Raw genomic sequence first — 21465 nt, forward strand, 5'->3', positions numbered from 1 at the left:
AAAAAAAAAAAAAAAAAAAAAGAAAGAAAGAAAGAAAGAAAGAAAAAGTGTTATGTAACTGGCTCAGACTACACTCTGCACGCAGCAAATGAAGTTACATTGGCATCACTTGTACCTAGGCAGCCACCAGTTTTCAGTCCACATTTATCTGACAGAATGAGGTCTCATAATAGAATTACTCAAGTTAATTGCAAGTGTTAGAAATGTATCATCTATAATTTTTAGAAACTCCAAGAAGTTTTACTAGTGGCAGCATGAAACCTCATCAAGTCCCCTAGATTGAAATTCCTTATGATAATGCAACACAGATAAAAAGCAACAGAGGGTCCTGTGGCACCTTTGAGACTAACAGAAGTATTGAGAGCATAAGCTTTCGTGGGTAAGAACCTCACTTCTTCAGATGCAATACAGATAGATATTTTATGACAGGCACATCCTATCCTCTCAGCTGAATTAGTACAACCAATCCACCTATTGATAGGACCTGTAATGCATATATCAGGCTTGTCAGCAACTCAAAAGCAGGTAAAAAGTATCCCTAGCATAGAGTGTCACCCCACCTTCTCTTCAGCCCACTCTGCCTTCCACTAGAGTCATCCTACTATAACATTCTAGTCACATGAATCACCCCACCAAGTCAGGAATACCAACCATATCAAGTTTCTTTTCATAAATGAATATTTCTAATTCTTATTTACCACCCAGACTTCTAGCTTTGGTGTACAGGCAACTGGAGAATTTATTCTCTTTACATTTCTTGATTTGTTGCCAGAGTTATATTTGAGTAGATGTCCTGTGTTTATCCTCTTAGCACCCTCCCCTTCTGATGCTAATTTAAAGCCCTCATGACTACTTTATGTCTAGTTTGCTATCCAGAAGCTTAGTTCCCCTTCTATCAAGTTGGTGGCAGTTGTGGGGGTAAGACCTAATATTGATGCAAAAATAAAATTTAACTTAATTTTTTTAAGTTGTTACAAACTTGTTTGCACCTTCGCTAAATATCAAGATGCAGCTACAAGAATGTTATATTTCCAAACATCGTGGCTATAACAATATACATAGTTAGCTTATTGTTACAAAACTTTAAAGCTAAAAATCAGAGAAATTCCAGAATGTTTATACTTTGATCTCTCTAGACTAAGCAAACATCAAGCCTACAAACCACAAACACTTGGAAGAAATCTGACTGTGAAAAGAATGCAACGTTGTGTTATCAGAACAATAAACCCAGAGGTAAAATAGGCCTATAACAAATCCTCCTCCACCACCTCCGCCCCCCCCCCCCAGTAAAACTTGAGCTTAAACCCATCAACAAAGTATTCTAGAAACATCTTTATTGAAATTGTTTTCTTCTATACACACAGTAAAGTCTTTTTCATTCTTTAAACTTGGAGAACATTTATGGTGGTAAGTGATCTATAGAAGACACTGGTTACATTCAATTCATTTTTCCACTTAAAGGAGAAAACCTTTGTTGGTTCTCAAATGCTTAAAAGAAGCTTATGCAATCTTAATGTGTATATTTGAAAGTATTTTTGTATCTAAATGCAAGCCTTCACATAACTGCCTGATATTGTTATATGACTAATAAGATGTTTTATGTATAAATATAGAAAAATCATTTGGTGCTAGGCTAATTACTAATGTAAGCAGGATTTATATTAATGGGGAATTAATTAATTACTGATGGTGCCTGAGCAAATCCTCACCCAATAGAAGACGACAACATTTGAAATGATGATTTTCTCATCATGTGGAGTCAACAACTCAGGCTAAAGGCTTTCTAGAGTTATTTAATTTTAAAAGACTGTTTTGAGAACCAAACACTCATGCAGAAGAACTGGAGTCTCTGGATCTTTCAAAAACAGAATTTCCTGTCAAACTCTAATAAAAAAAAAAAAAAAAAAAAAAGCTTTCCTGCCACAAGAAGAATGGAAGCAATTAAAGAAATGTTGCATATTTGTTAAACAGACTGTATATTCAGGAGCTGAAAGCGTCACCTAAGCAAACAGAATGACAGCAACCAATTTGAATCTAAACAAGCATGAAAGATGTGTTTTCCTATAATTTCATTAAAATAAGAAAGGTATAAAAAAAAAAAAAAAAAAAAGACTCTGAAGTGAGTATCCAATACTCACAGGCTGTCTAAGCACAGTAACAGGAAGTACTTCACAGCGCATCCTGTCCATTTCTACAAGCAAGTTGCCACAGACAAGAAAAACAGAAGACTCAAGATAAAACCAACCCAAGACTTCAACATGGATTGGGGAGAGGAAGTTAATTAAGACACAGCCAATGGATTAGATTTAAAACTCCTGTAATAACTGTTGGAATTTTGAAATTCTGTTATAACTTTAAAAAGACAGTTACTCCTGTTAATCACCAGGTGGTTGGGTAATGTATTCGTGGAAAAGTAAGCAAGCAGAGGAATAATGGAATTTAATTGGATTTATGATTCCTAATACTGGTTAATTGGCCTGTCCCAAGACAGTTCCTTAAATGGCTTCTAAGCAACTGATTTAAGTATTCTCTTTGGTTGATGTTAAGATTGCTTACTTTGTAATGTGACCATCCGTCCCGTTTTTAACAGGACAGTACCGTATTTAAGCCCTCTTGCAGGTGTCCCTCCTTTAATAAATAAAAAAAAAAAAACAAACAAACAAACAAAAAACACACAGGCAAATTGTCCCGTATTTTCCCCTCCCCCGCCAGTTGGTCAGTGCAGCCCCAGCTGCATCTTGTTTGCGGCTGGCGGGTGAGTGCGGGCAGGCGGTGGCTAGTCAGTGAGAGCACCTGGTGGCCTCAGGACAGGTGGAGAGGCGGGAAGAGGCGATGTCAGGTAGGAGAGGCAGACCTGTGGGTGTGAGTAGGGGTGTATGTCACCCCTCCCCATGTGAAACCTAAAGCAGAGATTCTCAAGGGGGGGTCCGCAAGCCCTTTCGGGGGGCCACTGTGGGGGAGGGATAGCTCACTGGTTTGAGAATTGGCCTGCTAAACCCAGGGTTGTGAGTTCAATCCTTGAGGGGGCCCATTTAGGGAACTGGGGTAAAAATCTGTCTGGGGATTGGTCCTGTTTTGAGCAGGGGGTGCTGAGGTCCCTTCCAACCCTAATATTCTATGATACTAGGCCCCTATGCTGAAACCCAGAGCTTCAGCCCCAGTGCCCCCCCACAGGGCTGAAAACCCAATCTCTGGCACCCGCTGTGGGGCTGAAGCTGGGAGACGTGGGGCTGAAGTCCCGATCTCCAACACCATCCTCCTTCCCCAGCTGAAGCCAGGAGCTGTGGGGCTGAATGCCCAAGTCCTGGCAACCCCCGAGGGGCTGAAGGCAGGAGCTGCAGGGCTGAAGCCCTGATCCCCAGTGTGCTCCCCCCCCACCCCAGGCTGAAGCTGGGAGCAGCAGGGCAGGATCCCAGATCCCTGGTGCTCCCCATGGGGCAGAAGCCCCCTGAGCAGAGTTGGGGGGCATCAAATATATTGCCCTACTGAAGTACAGTGTAAGTGCAGGGCAGTCCAGGGGGCAGCTCCACACCCTCTTCTCTCCCCACCCCCTGGCCAGTTTGGAGGCAGGAAGCTGGAGCCATAGAGCAGGCAGCTGTAGTGTTCCCTCCTCTCCTGCTAGGGCCTCAGCTCCCAGCCCCCTTTTTTCACACAGCTGGTAAGAGCTGCAGGGGTGGGGGGACTGGCCCCATGGCTGGCAGAGCCCTCAGGGAGCAGGGACTGTAGGGGAGCCCTCCTAACACACAGCCCCTAGCTACCTCCTACCCTGAGCTACCCCTGCCTGCACACAGCCCCTAGCTACCTTCTTCCCTGCACCCTGAGCTACCTCCTGCCTGCACACAGCCCCTAGCTATCCCTTCCCTGCACCCTGAGCTACCCCCCTGCCTGCACACAGCCCATAGCTACTGCTCTTTCTGCACCCTGAGCTGTTTTCAAACTGTTTGTGCTAACCCCCCCCCCCCCCCCCCCCCCGAGTTATAATTTTTGGTTGCACCTCCCCCCCCGCCACAACCAAGACAGGCCTGTTGAGGTGAATCGGGGGTGGAGGTGGCACTCCCTCCCCGGACCTGCCACATGGAACTGGCTTGAGCCCCACTGCCCCCTACCCCCAAAATAGAAATCATACTACGCCTATGCCCGAGGCCCTACTCCCCGGCTCGGACCCCCGAAGCCCTCCTTCCCCCGCTGTGCCCTGGAGTTGTTATAGCATGTTGGGGTGGGGGGCACTACTGCATAGTTCTGATTGATTGCCATTGAACTCGCTTGAATTTGAGCAATTTTACCAGGTGTCCCATATTCAGCATACAGAAATATGGTCACCCTATTACTTTGCCAACTGTAAACTGAGTGGTTATACATTAATAACCAAACAGGTCCATCTACCCTGAAATGAAGTTCTGTTGCCCACAAATATTCCTAGGTATCTAAGGATATATTAAAGAACGGATTCACAATTTTAGGAAACAATATACTTTGGTTACTATTTCTTCTGTATGTGTGTCTGTGGAGAGCTTTTAACAGGTTACACCCTCGAGAGTGCACACCTCTTCATAAACAAAAACCAAAATAACCAGTGTCTCATGTGTTTTTAATGTTTCCTTTTCCTTTCTTTAATAAAATAGCCATGGTTACTAATTGTGATTATTTTGCTTGGTCTTGATCCTGGTGTCCCCTAAAAGAAGTAAAAAGAACCCCCGTGATTAAACAGTGGAAACCACAACCTTGAGTTGGCAATAGCTAGGAAGAGCTGGCCTAGCATTTCTTCTTTCTTGAAACAAACTATTTTTAAAACAAAAGGTTACTTGGCATCTGACAAGTTAAAGCTACACCTTTCAAACCCACATAGTCCAAACATACATCTTCCTCTCCAGATAGAAGGTGGCCCCATGTTCCACAAAACGGAAACCCTCTACTCTACAATGCTTAACTCCAATATCTTCTGTTGCTCTTGGAACAGGAAGAAACTTTGAGAAGATCACCTGTACTTCCCCCTCCTTCAACTCTCTTACAAGATCCCTGAAGTGTCAATGTGTATCGCCAAATGGATCCTTGCCTGAAGTCTTCAAAATCCCATCCAACCTTTAAGCGACATGTATTGTCTTCACTCCAAAGAGACTGCACAGAGTCCTGCTGTTCTCTTGTCACCTGCAGAATGTACTGTCCACTCTCTTTAACAATGAGTCCCCACTGCGGGGATGGTCTAGCCCAGTGGTTCCCAAACTTTAACAACCTGTGAACCCCTTTCACTAAAATGTCAAGTCTCGCAAACCCCCTCCTAAAAATGAATATTTCCAGGGATTTTCTCCTTTACCCGAGTATAAATTATAAAAGCAGTGATCTTGGAAATATAAAGTTTGTTTTTATGACATGCTTATTACACATTATTATTTAGAATTACATTATGAAAACAGCAACACCCTTCCTAGATCTCACTTCCGTAGCTTGTATCACTTTAAATAAGCCTGTTATAAAACAAGATTCCTATGTTTCATCAAGGATTATCAGATTTGAAACAGCATGAAGGTATTTAAGAAGCCAACTCAAAGAGTTCCTCCTACATATGCATTCAGGTCTTGAGTAGTCCAGGCAAACAACGCAAGTTACAACAAAGCTTAAACTTGTTCTTCATAATAATTTTAAAAACAATACTACCTGCCTATTTAATTTTAAAAACAGCAAAAAATATCCACCTCCCTTTCCATTTCTTATATGGAGTCTTGAAGTTTAAATCTCCTCAGTATGATAGATATGCTTGCTTTGATCTGCTTAGCTCTTGGAAGTCCAGGGGCTCCAGGCTGCTGGCCCCATGCAGTCCGGGGTCCCTAGGGATAGCTCTGTCCGCCATTAGGGAATTTCCCCCCTCCCCGAGAACCCCCTGTAACATTTCATGAACCGCAGTTTGGTAACCACTGGTCTAGCCCAGTGGTGAGCTGGAGCCAGTTCCCACCGGCTCGCAAGAACTGGTTGTTAAAATTTAGAAGCCGGTGTAGAACCGTCTGTTAAAGGTAGGGTGACCAGATGTCCTGATTTTATAGGGACAGTCCTGATATTTGGGGCTTTTTCTTATATAGGCACTGATTACCCCCCACGCCTTGTCCCGATTTTTCACATTTGCTATCTGGTCACCCTAGTTAAAGGGGCGGGCGGGCGGACAAACAACTCCAGTCTGCAGGCCACATCTGGCCCGCAGGACTGTCCTGTCCCCTCCCTGAGCTCCCAGCTGGGGAGACCGAGGCTCTCCCGGCCCTTTCCCCGTTTCTCCCGCCCCCACAGAGCCGCAGTGTGCTGAGCCGCCGGTGCCAGCGCTCTGGGCAGCTCAGCTCCTGCTGCTTTGAGCGGCAAGGTAAGGGGGGTGGGGGGAGTGCGAGCTCCAGCAGGCCGAGCGGCATGACCTGGTATCCTTACACACTGCCCTGAGCAGCATGGTAAGGGGGCCGGGTGGGGCTGGGAGGAGTGGTTGGATAAGGCAGGGGCTGGGCAGGGAGCGGTTGGAGGGGACGGAGGTTCTGGGGGGGGGGGCAAGTCAGGGGCCGGGAGGGTTGAGTAGGGTGGGAGTTCCGGGGGTCTGTCGGGGTGGTGGTGGATGGGGTCAGGCAGAGGTGAAGCCGGTACGCCCTGGTTCGGCGTACCGGCAAGAGCCGGTGCTCCGTACCGGGGTGGCCCAGCTTCCCCAGGGGGCAAGTTAAGGGGCCTGGGGCTCCCCAGGCCCTTTAAATTGCCACCAGAGCCCTGCTGCTGGAGCCCTGGGGTAGGGCTGTGGGGCTCTGGGGGCCTATTTAAAAAGTCCAGGGTTCCCACTGCTTCTACCGCCCCAGCCCTTTAAATAGCCACCAGAGCCCCGCTGCTTTCCCAGGGCTTCGGCGGCTATTTAAAGGACCGGGGTGGTAGAAGCAGGGGAGCCCTGGCCCTTTAAGTAGCCCCCAGAGCCCAGGGCTACTGCTGCTACCCCGGTGGTGGAAGGGGGGGAAAAAGAGAAATTTGCCAGTTCTGAGGGGGGCAGTCGGGGTCAGAACGTGGGTTGGGGTCAAATGCGGGGGGGGGGTGAGAAGAGGAAACAGGCACACAGGGCTGTACTCACTGCACGGTTCCCTACCGGGTCTTTGGTGGCACTTCAGCGGCAGGTCCTTCACTCACTCCGGGTGAAGGACCTGCCGCCGAAATCCCGGAGCGAGTGAACCCGGTAGGTAACCGGTTCTTAGGATTTTGGGAGCTCATCACTGGTCTATCCTCTTCTCTAGATCCGTCTGATGTCCTCAAGGATTGGGCTGAGCATCCATCCTCAGGCATATCCAAAGGAGATCCCTTTTCCTTCCCGCTGGATGAATCTTCCAATACATTCTCTGTGGCCGATTTTAATTGCAAGTCACACGATATTTGGCAGGAACTGGGGCTTTAAGCAAAGGATCTCAGTTTCCATTTAAAGAAAAAAAAATTATAGAATTTGTAGCTGTGGAGAAAATCTTGAAAGCCATGAGCCAGAAAGGATCAGAAGCCAAAAGGCAAATAAAAGCCATCCCAAAATATTTTTAAGTCTTGTTATTTTTAAGTTAGTCTCATGAATCTTCCATGTTTGGAGTTGGCAATACTCTTAATAGAAAGTGTGACTGAAAAAAGAGGCTGTCCAAGATAGCGGCACATCTGAGAGGAATGCAGAAGAAGTGAGTTTAAGTCCAGAGTAGGTGCGAAGCAAGGCAAACATCAGGCACCAGTTCTGTTCTCATGTATGCCAGATTTGCACAAGCATATCTTCATTTAAAGTCTGTGATACCCTCTATCCTCAGGCCTGGAAGAACAATTGTGATTTGTCCAGAGTTGCACTCACTGAGCTGTGTGGCCAAAGGACAGTGCCTGGCCATGCTGTACGTGACTTTTTATTTGTACTTTTGAGCACTGACAACTCTCAAAAAACTCAAGGTTCTTATGTAAAAAGGCAGCCTGAACTAGCTGATGCTAAGTTAAAAACCACACCCTTCTGGCTGTTAAATGAGAGGGACGTTGGTAAATCATTGAAAGGCAGGCATCTGCATATTGCACTGAATCACATATGTTTATTCAGATACTGAACTTTCTGCACAAAAAAGCAGGAAGATTAAGACCATAAACAAGAAAGCCATGTGCACTTGGCAGTTAAGGGAGCCGTTTTTCCGATTGTCTGTCAGTTTCAGGAAGAAGGAGATGGGGTTCTTTGCTTATTGTACAATTCAACTAAAATCTTTACTATAATAAGTCATATTTTAAAGGAGTCAAGACAGGAAGTGAACAGTTTTCTTTGCCAATTTTAAAGTAACACCAATTTTAAAAAGCCCGACACTGTTAACCATACCTCACTGCCCTTCTCAATGGACACCACTCATTTTAGTCTCCAAGTTACCAACATGCCACACTAACCGGCATCCTCTTGCCTTTTACTATTTAAAGTTATTTACATGCAACTTTCAATACAGTTATTTGCACAGAAGGAATGAATCCTGCAGCACTGAAGTTTGGTAATTTTGTTTAATTTATTTAAACGTCTCTCATTTTGGGTCTGTGTCACACACTGTGCCCTTGGCAGGCCAAGAATTGTGCTTCAAACTGAGAAGTTTTTTAACCTACTATTGTAATAAGTTAAAAGGATACTGTTAATTTCAAAGTTTAAGAAAGAAAAGCTCTTCCAATATCAGCTATCTTGTGATAAGAAACAGATGCATTTTTCTATGCGATGCCAGTTACATTTGTGATTTGTTTAGTATAATCAGCCAGATAATGTCCGTATTACTGAGACATGTGGGGCTGAATCACTGAAAGACTTTGATTTTATTTTTGTCTTTTTAAGACAAAGATCACTGTTCTCCCATGTAGGAGGAACTTTTATAATAATAAAGCCACACCCCATCACCACAGGATGCACCTTCCGTTTAGGCAAATCATATCAGGTTTCTGGCATATTCAAAGCTTAAAATTTCAGAGCTGGTTGCAAAGGAATGTATGTCCCAAGTTGCACTGAAAACGCACTCAGAGAGGACTTTGTTCTACATGAAGTTCATAAGAGTCAAGCACATGGATCACAAAGAAAATGGCTCTTTGTGGCCATTAAGACAGCTCAACAACTCTATATGGTAATTAATCTGCCTACCAACTGAGCCTTTCTGATAAAGAGATGGGCTTGAGAGACTTTTGAAAGAGAACTAACAAGGAGAGCCCTGAAACACAAAGCAGTGGAGACTATGAGAAAGAGTGACCAAAAGGCACATTCTCAGCCTCTCAACAACTTATGCAGCTGAGCTAAGGGCAAAATTTTGGCTTGTCATGAAGGATGTCCCCAACTGCAAGATAAAGTGAGCCAGTTTGCACTGTGAAAGACACCCAAGTTTGAGGAGATGTGTGGGGTGACCAGGTTTATTCAGGCAGGGCCGGCTCTGGCTTTTTCGCCTGGGGCGGCGAAAAAGCCTCCGGCCGCCCCCCCCCCCCCCCCCCCCCGGGGGGGGGGGGGGGGGGGAGGGCGGCCGGGGCCCTGGGAAGAGGGCGGCGAGCCCCGGCTGGGGCTTGGCTCTCCCCCCCGCGGCGGCCAGAGCGCCGCGCCGCCGCCCCCCTCCAGGTGCCGCCCCAAGCACCAGCTTGGGTGCCTGGTGCCTGGAGCCGGCCCTGTATTCAGGGCCCATCACTTCAAGACAAAAAACAAACTGCTATAGTCGGATACAGCTGGCAGACAGTCTCGCTTTTCTCCCCCTCCCCCAAACACACAAAGGGCAGGGATGGGGTCATGAGAAACTTTGTCAATTGTTTCACTAGGACTCCCTATCCTCCCCCGGAATCAGGACAAGCTTTCCACCTCTTGTGAAGTATGCCAAGAAACAGCCGCCTAGCTCATACTGATGAAGGCAGCAAAGCAATGTCAATAAGAATGTCTGAGCTCCTTTAAATGCAGACTTTGCCTTATATATTTGTCACCCTTTGTGAGAAAGCGACGCTCCCGTATTTGTAATCATTTGAAGGGCACAAAGGATGAATTACAACATAAAAACGTTCTAATCACTACCTGTAACAGAGAGATAGTTCTTTTTTCAAACATCCTTAAAGTGAGAAGTTACAGCTGAAACTACTGTCCTGACAGGCTGGTGATATATCTGGTGACAAAGGAAGTACAGCCCAGTTGTGAAAGCATGAAAGGCAGAGCATTTCTATCAGAGGAGATCTTAAAAATTGAAGTCCTGACTTTTTTTTGGTAAAACAAGGGCTCCTTTTTCCACCACCCCAAGTCCCAAGAGTCCCTTTCCCTCATTGTTGAGCAGTACCCTATGGGCAGAGGAGAGCATCTAACTGGGACCTCCAAGAGCTAGCTGCATTTCACTGATAACGTATAATGTCTAACAGTACTCTTGAGATATGAGACTTCCAAGTGGTAGCTCCAAATTAGCCAGTTCCTTCAGTAATCCTACTTCCACTCTACGCTATAGTTTTTCCATTTGCTTGCTGTAAGTATCATTATGGTGTCTATGTGAAGATTGCCTGGCTGTTCTCTGACCTGCCTGGAGGTTAAGTGCTTCCTCTAACACAGGAGTTCTCAAACTGGGGGTTAGGACCCCTCAAGGGGTTGCGAGGTTATTACATGGGGGGGGGGGGCACAAGCTGTCAGCCTCCACCCCTAACCCCACTTTGCCTCCAGCATTTATAATGATGTTAAATATATAAAAACATCATAATTTATTGGGGGGGGGGGGTCGCACTCAGAGGCTTGCTATGTGAAAGGGGTCACCAGTACAAAAGTTTGAGAACCACTGCTCTAATACAATTTAACAGCCAGGTGTCAGAGACAGAAACTGGGCATGAAGATCAGCTACATGCCTTGGCAAGGAGCAAACACACACTGTCGCACAACAGACCAAAGTTCAGCACCTGGGCAAAGTGATGCCATTTCCCAGTTTCTCTCCCAGGTGCTTCTGGTGTCAGGCTGTGGCTTTTAGAATTATTTTTATGCCTCAAAACAGCAGACCAAAAAAATTAAAAAATCATTGTGCCACTCCTATAATTCACAGCATTCAGCTGCCAGCTATCCCAACGGAAAGAGCTGAAGTGCTTCATTCTACTTCCTACTGCTTTGGAAGCTACTTTAAATATTTAATATCCTGTTTTTCCTAAATACTAGATGGGGGTTTAGAGGGTGGAGGTTTTTTTTGTTTTTAAATCTGGCGCAGAAAACTTGCACTTTTTAAAAAAAGTCATGAATTTAGGGTTGTCCAGTTTTCGGCCAGAAATCTGGTCCAAAGGGGACCTGGGCAGTGTCCAGTCTGTCAGTACTGCTGACCGGACATCAAAAGTCTGGTTACCACAGGTGGGCAGGAAGAGCAGCTACTGCTGGAGTTCAGTGATGGACTGGAGAGAAGCTTAGGAACTGGCTCCCGCAGAGGAGGTAGGTACCGCCTTCTCAAACTCTTGAAACACCAGCTCTAGAAACAGACCCTTCCCCACCCAGATTGCCCCCAGCTCCTCACCCCTGCCATGCCACGACTGCCCCCGGCTCCTTGCTTTGGGATTGACACACACCCTTCCACCCTGGGGCCTCCAGTGTCCGGTTTTAACAAACTGGAAAGTTGGCAACCCTATATGTACTACTAAAAGGACAACTATGGTACCAATCCCTATTCAGTCCACCATCAATCCATGTTTTAATTACAGACTCAACTAGGGCCTGAAACAAAGCCCATGACTGTTGAAGGAAAACTGCCAACCAACTTTAATGGTCTTTGGATCAAGCCCTTACCATAGAGATTTTTACCATTATTTACTTATATTCTCAGTCACAAAACCAGACAGGCAAGATAGAGACATTTAGTCAAATAATAATATGTATGTAGTGAAGGATGACCCTAATAGTCACTGCTTTGCCAGAGACTCCAGCCCTTGACATTCCAAGGATGAGGATGGACAGAAGCTGTTCTCCAAGCAAAAACAATGTTTGGTTGTGGAGAGGCTGATCAGAAGGGGGAATTCACGGTTTTTAGAAGCATGAGCTTCATTCCCAGCAGAGAGCACTTATTTGCTTCTGAAAGAGGAAGATAGAGAGAAGGAGGGCTGGGGGCAGGAGATGAAAACAAAAAGAAGACTGTCAGACCCACTTGTTAGCTGGGTTCTACATGGGCCTTCCGACTGCACAGGAAACACAGGGCGTTTGCTTTGCTTCCACATCCTGCTGGAAGCACAGGTTGTGGAGCCATTTCGTCTTGGGGCTATATTTGAACTTCATTTTCCAACTATATGTTGCATATTTAGACACTGAGGTGCAGGTGCAACGCTGAAGCGACGAGTCAATCAAGCAGAATGAGGCTTATTTTCCCCCCTACACAGAGCGGCCACTTGGAGCTTTGTTCAGAGCGGTGATGCTGTAAATAAGGTCAGGTCGATAAGAGCCAGAAGAGTTTGAGTGTAATAAATACACTGATAACTGAAACTCCTAGAAAATAGTCTCATCTGCTGAAGCTCCCTATGATGAGAACTTCCAGCTTCGAGATGGATAAATCCTCATTTTGTGCAGATCACATGACCTGAAGAGCTCACATGCTGCTACGCTCCCTTCCTTTGACTCATCCTCAGCAGGAGCAGCTGATACAAAGCAGGAGAGGAGCAGTTATCCCTTGGCCTCCTGCCCATACAGCACAGCTATCCCCAGTTGTTGAAATCCAGCACTACTCAGTGTACCCAGGTAGGCTTAGGAAACCTGGAATGGTCCCTAGTAGGCTGTATCTGCCAACAGTCCTGTTTTGGAAGTGGCAATAGCAAACGAGGATGTGGAAGAATATTGAGCCTGCACTGATGGAGGCAGATGCTTTCCAAGGGAGGTCTCTTGTTCTACCTTTATTGGCTGAGACAGCAAAACACACATGCATATTTCTGTTTGTTCTGATTGGAAGGTGAGAGGGCCAATACGTGTCCCCTCATAATAAAAAAACTGAAGCAATAGATAAAGAATATATACAACTCACTCTAAAGTGGAAACCAAGCTTGGCTTTGTTCTTTTAAAACAAGGAGGTTCCGCAGAAACAACTTGTCCCAAAGAGGTAAACACAGCATCCATGAATTATACACTGTTAAGTACTCTTAAAAACACATCATTTATACCAGCAGAAAGCACAGTACCATAGTCTCCTTATTTTGAGAAGTATTGGCCCAGAAAGCCTACCGTGCACAGAAGCATGGCATGAAAATAAGCTAGTGGGTAGGCACACTCTTGGCTCTGTAATGCAAACTTTGAACAAAAAAAGCTCAGTTTCAGATTTATACAAACCACACATTTTGATCTGCCCCCAGCCAACTGCAGTTTGGTGGCAGAAGATCCTCTACTTTGTTACTGAACTCTAACAGAGATCAACATTCAAACCCTGCAGAGTTCACACTGAAGAGAAAAAACAGACAACACAGAACCAGACACAAACTCAACCTGTTCTAACTAACAGTGCTCAAACTTTGCAACACCTGAGGCTGCTCAGGCAAAACTTGATAGATGAATAGGGAAGATTTGCTGTGGTCAAGGCTCCAAGCAATAAAATCTTTGTCATCTTTACCCTGCGGTTGCTGGAAAAGGATGGCTACTGTTCACATTTCAAGGCTCCATGGACCACATTTAACCACCCTTAAAGGAAGAACACATCAATATCACAACATACTGAGTACTGCTTAAAAAGAGTAGCTCCCCAACTGCTCATCCACTGCAAGTGTGCTATTTAACTTCCTGCATCCCAAGTACCCATAGACTTACATTAAAACACAGCAAATTGTAATCTTCAGTCCCAGAGAAGGTGCTCTAAATTGACATCTAATCTAGTATTATGCTTCTCTGGCTGCAGAAAGATGCCTGAGGGTGGTCACCTCCTACACAAATGGACCGTTTGACAGTACTGATTTATGGGGTATACATTGGCCTTGTTCACATCCCCCAGTTTAGGGCAGATTGGGGAGTTATTCTGGGTTTTTCAGGGGCCATGGGAAGCAGAGCACAAATCAGAGCAGTCTCAAGTTTGCTCTGACTTTCATTAGGGGCCTAGCAGACAACTGCATAGCCCCAGAGTATAAAGAGCTCAAAGGTGGCTTTGCCCCACTCATTCCTGCCTCAAACAAAGGTAGGGAATAGGGTTTCTAATTTTGGTTGGATGTATTCCTGGAGATTACATGACATGATCTTTAAAGATTATCTTAAATCCTGGAGACTCCAGCGGGTTGGCAACCCTAGCAGGGAGTAACCAAGAATCAGGCCCCTGGATTCTATTCACATCACCACCACTGACTTGCTGTAGGATCTTGAGCATGGCACTCAGGCACCAGGAGCTTCTGCCACCTCCTCCTCTGTAAGAGGAGATAATACAATGTCTACTCCCCAGGAAGTTGCCAGGCTTAGTTTTTAAAAAATGAAAACTTACAAAGTACTTCAAACTACTCACTGACCCACCACAACAATGTTGCTATAAACATTTGTTTCCAGATTTTTAAAACACCAGTTCTGTTCTTTTATTTAAAAAAAAAAAAAAAAAAAAAGCTGTTTCAATAAAAACAAGTTGTGTTCCTATTTTCTTAGGAAAGCATTGCTGTTGTTTTCAGCAGTTTGCTCAAGATTAATATAACCAGCCTTCTTTTAATACCATTACTAGAGTGCCACACCATGCCCCAGACTCTCTCTTCAGCGTTAATAACCCCACATCACAAAACGCTAATCCGAGGCAGAAAGGGCCCTTGATATGCGTTTTTAAAGACAACAGAGAGGAGTTAAAATACAAAACAGCAGCACTCTTCCTCCCCCACAAGCCCAGCCACATTTTATCCCAATTAGGAGGCCCAGAATGGATTACGATTCCCAGCCCATGCTTCCCACAATTCCCCCACACAGAACTCCAGTGTCACACAAACAGCAATAATGACACACACTCATCCATGCACAAGCACTTGAAGCTAGTCATGTACGCTGTACACTTAGCTACTTAGAACTAGTAACTATAACGCTATCAACACTGGACCCGGCCTGGGGATTCACAAGTGGTTGGTGCTGATAGGCATTTATCTAGAGATGCAGCCTGGGGCTAAAAGTGACTTTGTATCTCCAAGAAACACTCTTTGCTTTCATCATTTTTCTTAGATATTCATCGCTTTAAGACACTGCCAGTTTTAATCACTTAAACAAGAGTTGCAGAGTACCTAGATGTTACAGTGCTGAATCATTTTTTCCCTCCCATGAGAGACTAAGCCCTGATTGTCCATCCCCTCCCTCCTACCCACCCCCGCCATCAGAGTGTAAGCTCTTATTTACAGTATTTTTTCTTCTTTGCAACAGGGACAGCCTTTTTTGTTGTTTCTGTACAACACCTAGCACTGTGGGGTCCTGGTTCATGACTGAGGCTCCTAGGTGCTATAGCAGGGGTGGGCAAACTATTTGGCACGAGGACCACAGCTGAGTATGGAAATAGTAGGGGGGGGGGCATGAATGCTCACGAAATGGGTTTCGGAGGGGGTGAGGGCGCCGGCTGGGGGTGGCGCTTACTTCAAGCAGCAGCATGTCCCTGTCTCCAACGTGGAGGTGTGGCCAGGCGGCTCTGCGCACCGCAGGAGCCACCTGTGCAGCTCCCATTGGCCATAGTTCCCAGCCAATGGGAGCAGCGCTTGGGGGTGGGGGCAGCATGTAGAGCCCCCTGGCTGCCCCTACACGTAGGAGCCGGAGTGGGGACATGCCGCTGCTTCCAGGAGCCACGGCACGTGTGGAGCGGGGCAAGCCCCCAACCCCGCTCCCTGGCTGGAGCAGGCAAAGCCCCGGACCCTGTTCCCTGGCAGGATCTCGAGAGCCAGATTAAAATGTCTGAAGGGCCGGATATGGCCCCCGGACCGTAGTTTGCCCACCCCTGTGCTATAGTAATACTAATAATAAATAAGCATCATGAAGGATTCCAAATGGAATCAATTTAATCAACAAGGTGCTTAAATATGTGCCTAACTTTAATCTTAGGTTAGGCATGTGTTGAATTGAGGCCTTAATGTTCACACAGCACTTTGAAGATAATAAAGTTCTAGTACCTTGTCTACATAGGAAAGTTTTACCAGTTACACCAATTCTGTAGTTACACTAGAATAGCTCCTGTGTGGGCACTTGTGGTATGAGTTACTTTACTGAGCTTAACTTAAACCCCTTCCTTAATGAAGACTTAAAAAAAAAAAAAAAAAAAAAAAAAGGTGGGGACACTCATACTATAATGGGGGAGAGAGGTTATACCAACATAACTACAGAGGTTTACATTTACACCCTTTGGTTATACCAAAAGAACCTTTCCCATGTAAACAAGGCCTAAAGAAGGAGTATTACTCAACACACCTCTCCGGGTGGAACAAAGCAACTATTAAACAATGCTCTGTAACAGCATATTCAGTTGAAACTGCAGGGGGAGGGGCTAGTTAGAATGCAATTGATTAAACTGCAATTGGACCTGCACATGTTAATTCTACTACTGCAAGATGCCCTTTTAATGGCCTCAAGTGGACAGGACCTCCACTTTCTGATTCATGTGGAAGATAGCCCATCCAAACCCATCTTGGCAGTATTTTGTAATTGATCCAGAGGGAAGAGTGCCACCTGTGTATTGATGTCACCACTTCCTGCAGCACCTTATCTTCCTCATTTAAGTACTGGCTCAGTTGGATCCTAGTTAGCAATATCAGATCTAACAACATTACAGCTGGGCGATATAGGAAACCCTGTCACATTTTAAATACTGTTAACAGAAGCCAAAATAGGCCCTGGTGATTTCGATGGAGCTCCATCACAGGCTCAGGAGTCTGTTGCAAGATCAGAGCTTCACTCATCAGGGAAGGTTGTAATTGAAACCATGAGATAATACAATATACCAAAAAAAGAACAGGAGTACTTGTGGCATCTTAGAGACTAACAAATTTATTAGAGCATAAGCTTTCGTGGGCTACAACCCACTTCTTCGGTAGCCCACGAAAGCTTATGCTCTAATAAATTTGTTAGTCTCTAAGGTGCCACAAGTACTCCTGTTCTTTTTGCGGATACAGACTAACAAGGCTGCTACTCTGAAACCTGACAATATACCAATGCCCTTTAATTGCACGGTTATGAGCTTTGAGAAAACTATGTGTGTGGAAGGGAGGGGGGAGAGACACTAAAAGAAATTGTTGTGAGAACATCCCCATCAGCCCAGTAAATCAATATTAAGTGACTTATAGAATTCAAAGTGGATGATTTAAAGGGCATTGCACAGTGCAGGCAGACCTGTTTCTTAAATAGCAACACTATGGTTACAGGAAACTTTCTCCCATGTGGAACTAATTGCATCTCAACCATCATAGTCAAGCCCTGCTACAACTTTAACTCCCAGAGAAGCCTCTCAAGGTTGCCTTCTTGAGCTTCTTTTCTCTTGAGCCTCCAGAAGATTCGATCTGCTCAGCATTTTTGAAGTTTTAAGCAGATCTTTTCTCTCTCCTATTTACGTGGAGGTGGGAACTAAGACAGACTCATGCACACTCTCTCACTCTGCAAATAAATTCCACGTAGGCTCTTCGAACCCACCCCGGCGAACATGATCAATTACAAAACTTGGGGCTAATGTACATGAACCGTGTGAGTGCCCGCCCACTTCCCGGAACCCAATAGGACCGAGTCCCGACAGGCTCGGCAGACTAACGAGACAGAACATTCTCATTCATTGTCTAAATCCCCGAGAGAGAGAGGAAATACTTACAAACAGAAGGCTGGGTGCAGCGTTAACAATGGGGCTGCCCCTGCCCACGAACGAGAATCGCTCTTAGAAAAAGCCCAGGGAGAAATTAGCTGGTGAGAACGATTGTAAAGAGCCGAAGACCGGGAAACAACAGCACCTAAGACAGAGTGACACAATGACGGCAGCACACAAGGAGGATCGGTGCACAGCCGAGATCAGCACAGGAAACGAGACTCACCCAGGAGCAGCCCTGGAGTCTGCTTAGTAAGTTTCACCAACTTGGGTGAAAGGCAAGAGGCTGCCAAAAACACAGGCGTTCCTCGGTTGGTTCCTGCCTTGGTTAGTCTATGAAAGCGGATCCCATGTGAAAAGAAACTCCCCCGCGCTCAGTAAATAATGACACCCGATTCTGCAGAGCGGATTTCCCTGCCAAGCTCTCCAGTGGTGTGCAGCTGCTGTACTCCTTCTTGGCAGCACAGGAAATGTACTAATCATGTCTATCAGGCCACGCCTCTCTTTCGCAACAGGACGCACACACAGGCAGGGTCATTTTACACAAAGGAGAACTTCCAGGGAGTATTTGCCTGAGTTTGCCTCTCCTCCTGGACACAATTCTACCCTGACCTCTCCATGCACATTAGCTAGTTCCTTATGACATAATCTAGATCTTTTTTTTTTTCCAACCCATCTCTCTAATGGTTTGCAGGGGGAAAGTTCATATACTGGCCTAAATTTAGCTAAGAGAAACACCCAGTAATTCCAGTCACGTGCATTTTTAGACACTCCCACCAGTTAATTTTTTATTCAGTTTAATATGATTCCTCCCCCTCCACACCCACTATTTATAATACTTGTAACACTCATCAGCCTGACAGTGGCTCAGCTGAACTTCATACACTCCAGGAGATTAATTAAAGCACACAGCCTTCCGGAGAGGTTATAATTAGCCTAGTTCCAGACCTGCCCCCCTCTATGCCTTGTTTTAGATTGATTTTAAATCAGTTTTTAAAGTATCATACACAGCATTGCTACAATCCTCATTTTAATCACAAGTCTTTCACTATTTGCTGTTTGCCTTCAACCCCCCAGCTCCTGGAGGCCTGTGACTAGGTGACAACAATAGTGTAATCATGCCTCAGAGGGCCCCGGTGCAAGAATAGATTAGGGGCCCCCTTCCCAATTCTGAAATCTAAAATTTTGCTTGCGCCCCAATATCCCCATTTTCCCCACAGCCCCACATCCTCCACTCCCTTACCCCCGCCCACCAACACCTAGCCCCTAGTCCCTCACCCATTGCCACGGGAAATTTGTTAGTCACTCACCCCTACTTCAGTGTTCTGCCCCATCCCAGCCTAAGGGCAGCTGCTCCCATCACCTGACCCACCCAGTCACAATACCAGCCAAATTTGAGTGATGAGTGGCATCACAACCTTGCAGGTGGAGTCAAAGCTCAACCCGGGTTTGGCCCAGCCTCCCCTGCACCATGAGGCTGGGCCAAACCTGAGTGGCACTAAAACCCCATGTTTCAAGTTGCAATGCCACTCGCTCACATTTGACCCACCTGCCTCCTCTGCAGTGATGGGGATGGGCAGCAGGGCCAACTTTGAGTGAGTGGTTTTGCCAAGTGAAGTGCCAGAATGTCATTCCATTCCCTAACCTTCTTTGGGGGGGTCAGGTTCAACTGTGCCATTGTACAGTGGAACCTCAGAGTTATGAACACCAGAGTTACTAACTGACCCGTCAATCACACTCCTCATTTGGAAGCAAAGTACACAATCAGGCAACAGCAGAGACCAAAAAAAATAAATAAAAAGCAAGCACAGTGCTGTGTTAAACGTAAACTACTAAAAAAATAAAGGGAAATAAAAAAGGATTTGACAAGGTAAGAATACTGTTTCTGTGCTTGTTCCATTTAAATTAAGATAGTTAAAAACAGCATTTTTCTTCTGCATAGTATATTTTCAAAGCTGTATTAAGTCAATGTTCAGTTGTAAATTTTTGAAAGAACACCGATAATGTTTTGTTCAGAGTTACGAACAACCTCCACTCCCAAGTAGGGTGACCAGATGAGATGAAGAAAATATCGGGACACTGGGGGGGGGAGAGGGGGGAGCAAAAAAAAAAAAGCAGAGCGCTGCCGGCAGGCCGAGCAAAAAAAAAAAAAAAAGCCAAGTGATCCCGGCGGCGCAAAATATTGGGACAAACAGCTCAAAATCAGGACGGTCCCGATTTTATCGGGACGTCTGGTCACCCTACTCCCAAGGTGTTTGTAACTCAGAGGTTCTACTGTCACTATGCCACAGTGGAGAAAAGCTTGAAAACATTTAACTGAGGACACACTAAAGGCTCAGCAACCAAAGAAAAAGAATCCAAGAACACATTTTTAAAAATGTCTTGTGATTTTTAAATCAATCTCCTCCTGGGAGGGGGGGGGGGAGATGGACTAATTAATGGGTTTTGAACACTTGCACTTGGTGATAATATTCAGAGAGGTGAGAGTAATCATATCATCTGGTTTTCTGGGAACACTCCCACGTAAGGGGATTTCCCCAGTCTTCTGATTGTGTTTATGAAAAACAGCTCCCTGTCCCTACCAGTCCCTGAACCTGGCAATCATTAGATAGCTCAGACCACCTTCACAGGCTGCCCCTGGCTATCATTCGATTGCTGTGCTGAGATCCTTTACATTGATGCCTCTGCTGGTCACCGGGACCAGCTGCTCCCTGACGGTTACCACTCAGCTATTCAGGGAGCACCAGTAACTTGGCTCTCCTTGGTAGGCTGGACCCTCCTGACCCACAGAGTCTCTGCTGGGTGATATTAGCAGGGATCCCCAGCACAATGGCTCTTAGAATTAACACACCACAGAGATACCTGGGGCACTTCCCACCCCTCAAATTTAAAAAAAAGGAAAAAAGGTGAGAGTCTGATGTAATTCCATGCCCCCTCGAGCTGGAGCCTAAGGCACAGGCCTTATGGTGTCTATGTCTTGGTGTGGTCCTGTTGAGTGGTTCTGCAGTGAGGAGAAGAGATCCAGTGGTTCTCAACCTATTTACCATTGTGGGCTGCATATGTGGGCCACATCTAGTACTACCTGAATGGCCCTGAGGATGTCACATGGGCCACAGCTCTGTGCTGATTGGGCCACAAGCAGGCCGCAGGTTGAGAACCACTGACTAAGCATTGCAGGATGCAGTGCTGGCCGTTGGTGCCTTCTTCTCTCCAAGATGCCCTCTTCCTCTTTAACAGTGCAGAAAGTTGGGTGGGAAATGCACTGTCACACTCACACCACTCCTCTCTGTACTGGTGTATGTCGGCAACTTCTCTAATCTCTATCCATGCCCTTTGCCTGTGACCACCCATCTCCCCTGCCAACATCCCAGACTTTCATTTGAAATGATCTGATCAACAAGGAAGGGGGTGGGGAGCACAGAGGGAGTCTAGGAGGCTTTGGCAGCCTCTAGCCATGGAGATTCCAGCAATCAACATTTTAAACAGAGATTCCACATCCTTTGTGACAGGCTTGTGAAAGGGTTGCTGTTATACTGTATGCACGGGACATTAGATTAGGGTATATTTTCACCTTTAAGAGTGGGGACTACCGCAGCGGTCATTCTTAAAAATGTTTCAATTGCCTTTGCCACTAACCAACCAACGTTCCCTCTATATTCACAATATCGCCTCATTATAAAGTTTAAATAGTATCCCCTCTATTGCAGTAAGTGCAACTGCAAAGGCAAACTTGTAAAGTCTGTAAAGCTTTGCTTGGCCAAGG

The 21465-nt window shown here is 45.7% G+C and overlaps 1 protein-coding gene across 2 annotated transcripts in view; it reads right to left on the reverse strand.

The window, feature by feature from the left end:
• TSPAN14 (tetraspanin 14) overlaps nt 1-18136 on the reverse strand; it is an 84172-nt gene extending 66036 nt beyond the window's left edge. The window contains exon 1 of one of the 2 annotated variants that reach the window (XM_026653675.2): nt 17929-18136. The gene's annotated coding sequence lies outside the window, so the exon portion shown is untranslated. The other variant, XM_026653676.2, reaches the window with a different exon arrangement.
• Nucleotides 18137-21465: the final 3329 nt, after the last annotated feature.

This window comes from Terrapene carolina, unplaced genomic scaffold (assembly GCF_002925995.2).
Source record: "Terrapene carolina triunguis isolate 2854851 unplaced genomic scaffold, T_m_triunguis-2.0 Scaffold146, whole genome shotgun sequence".
In the NCBI taxonomy this organism is placed as follows: domain Eukaryota; kingdom Metazoa; phylum Chordata; order Testudines; family Emydidae; genus Terrapene; species Terrapene triunguis.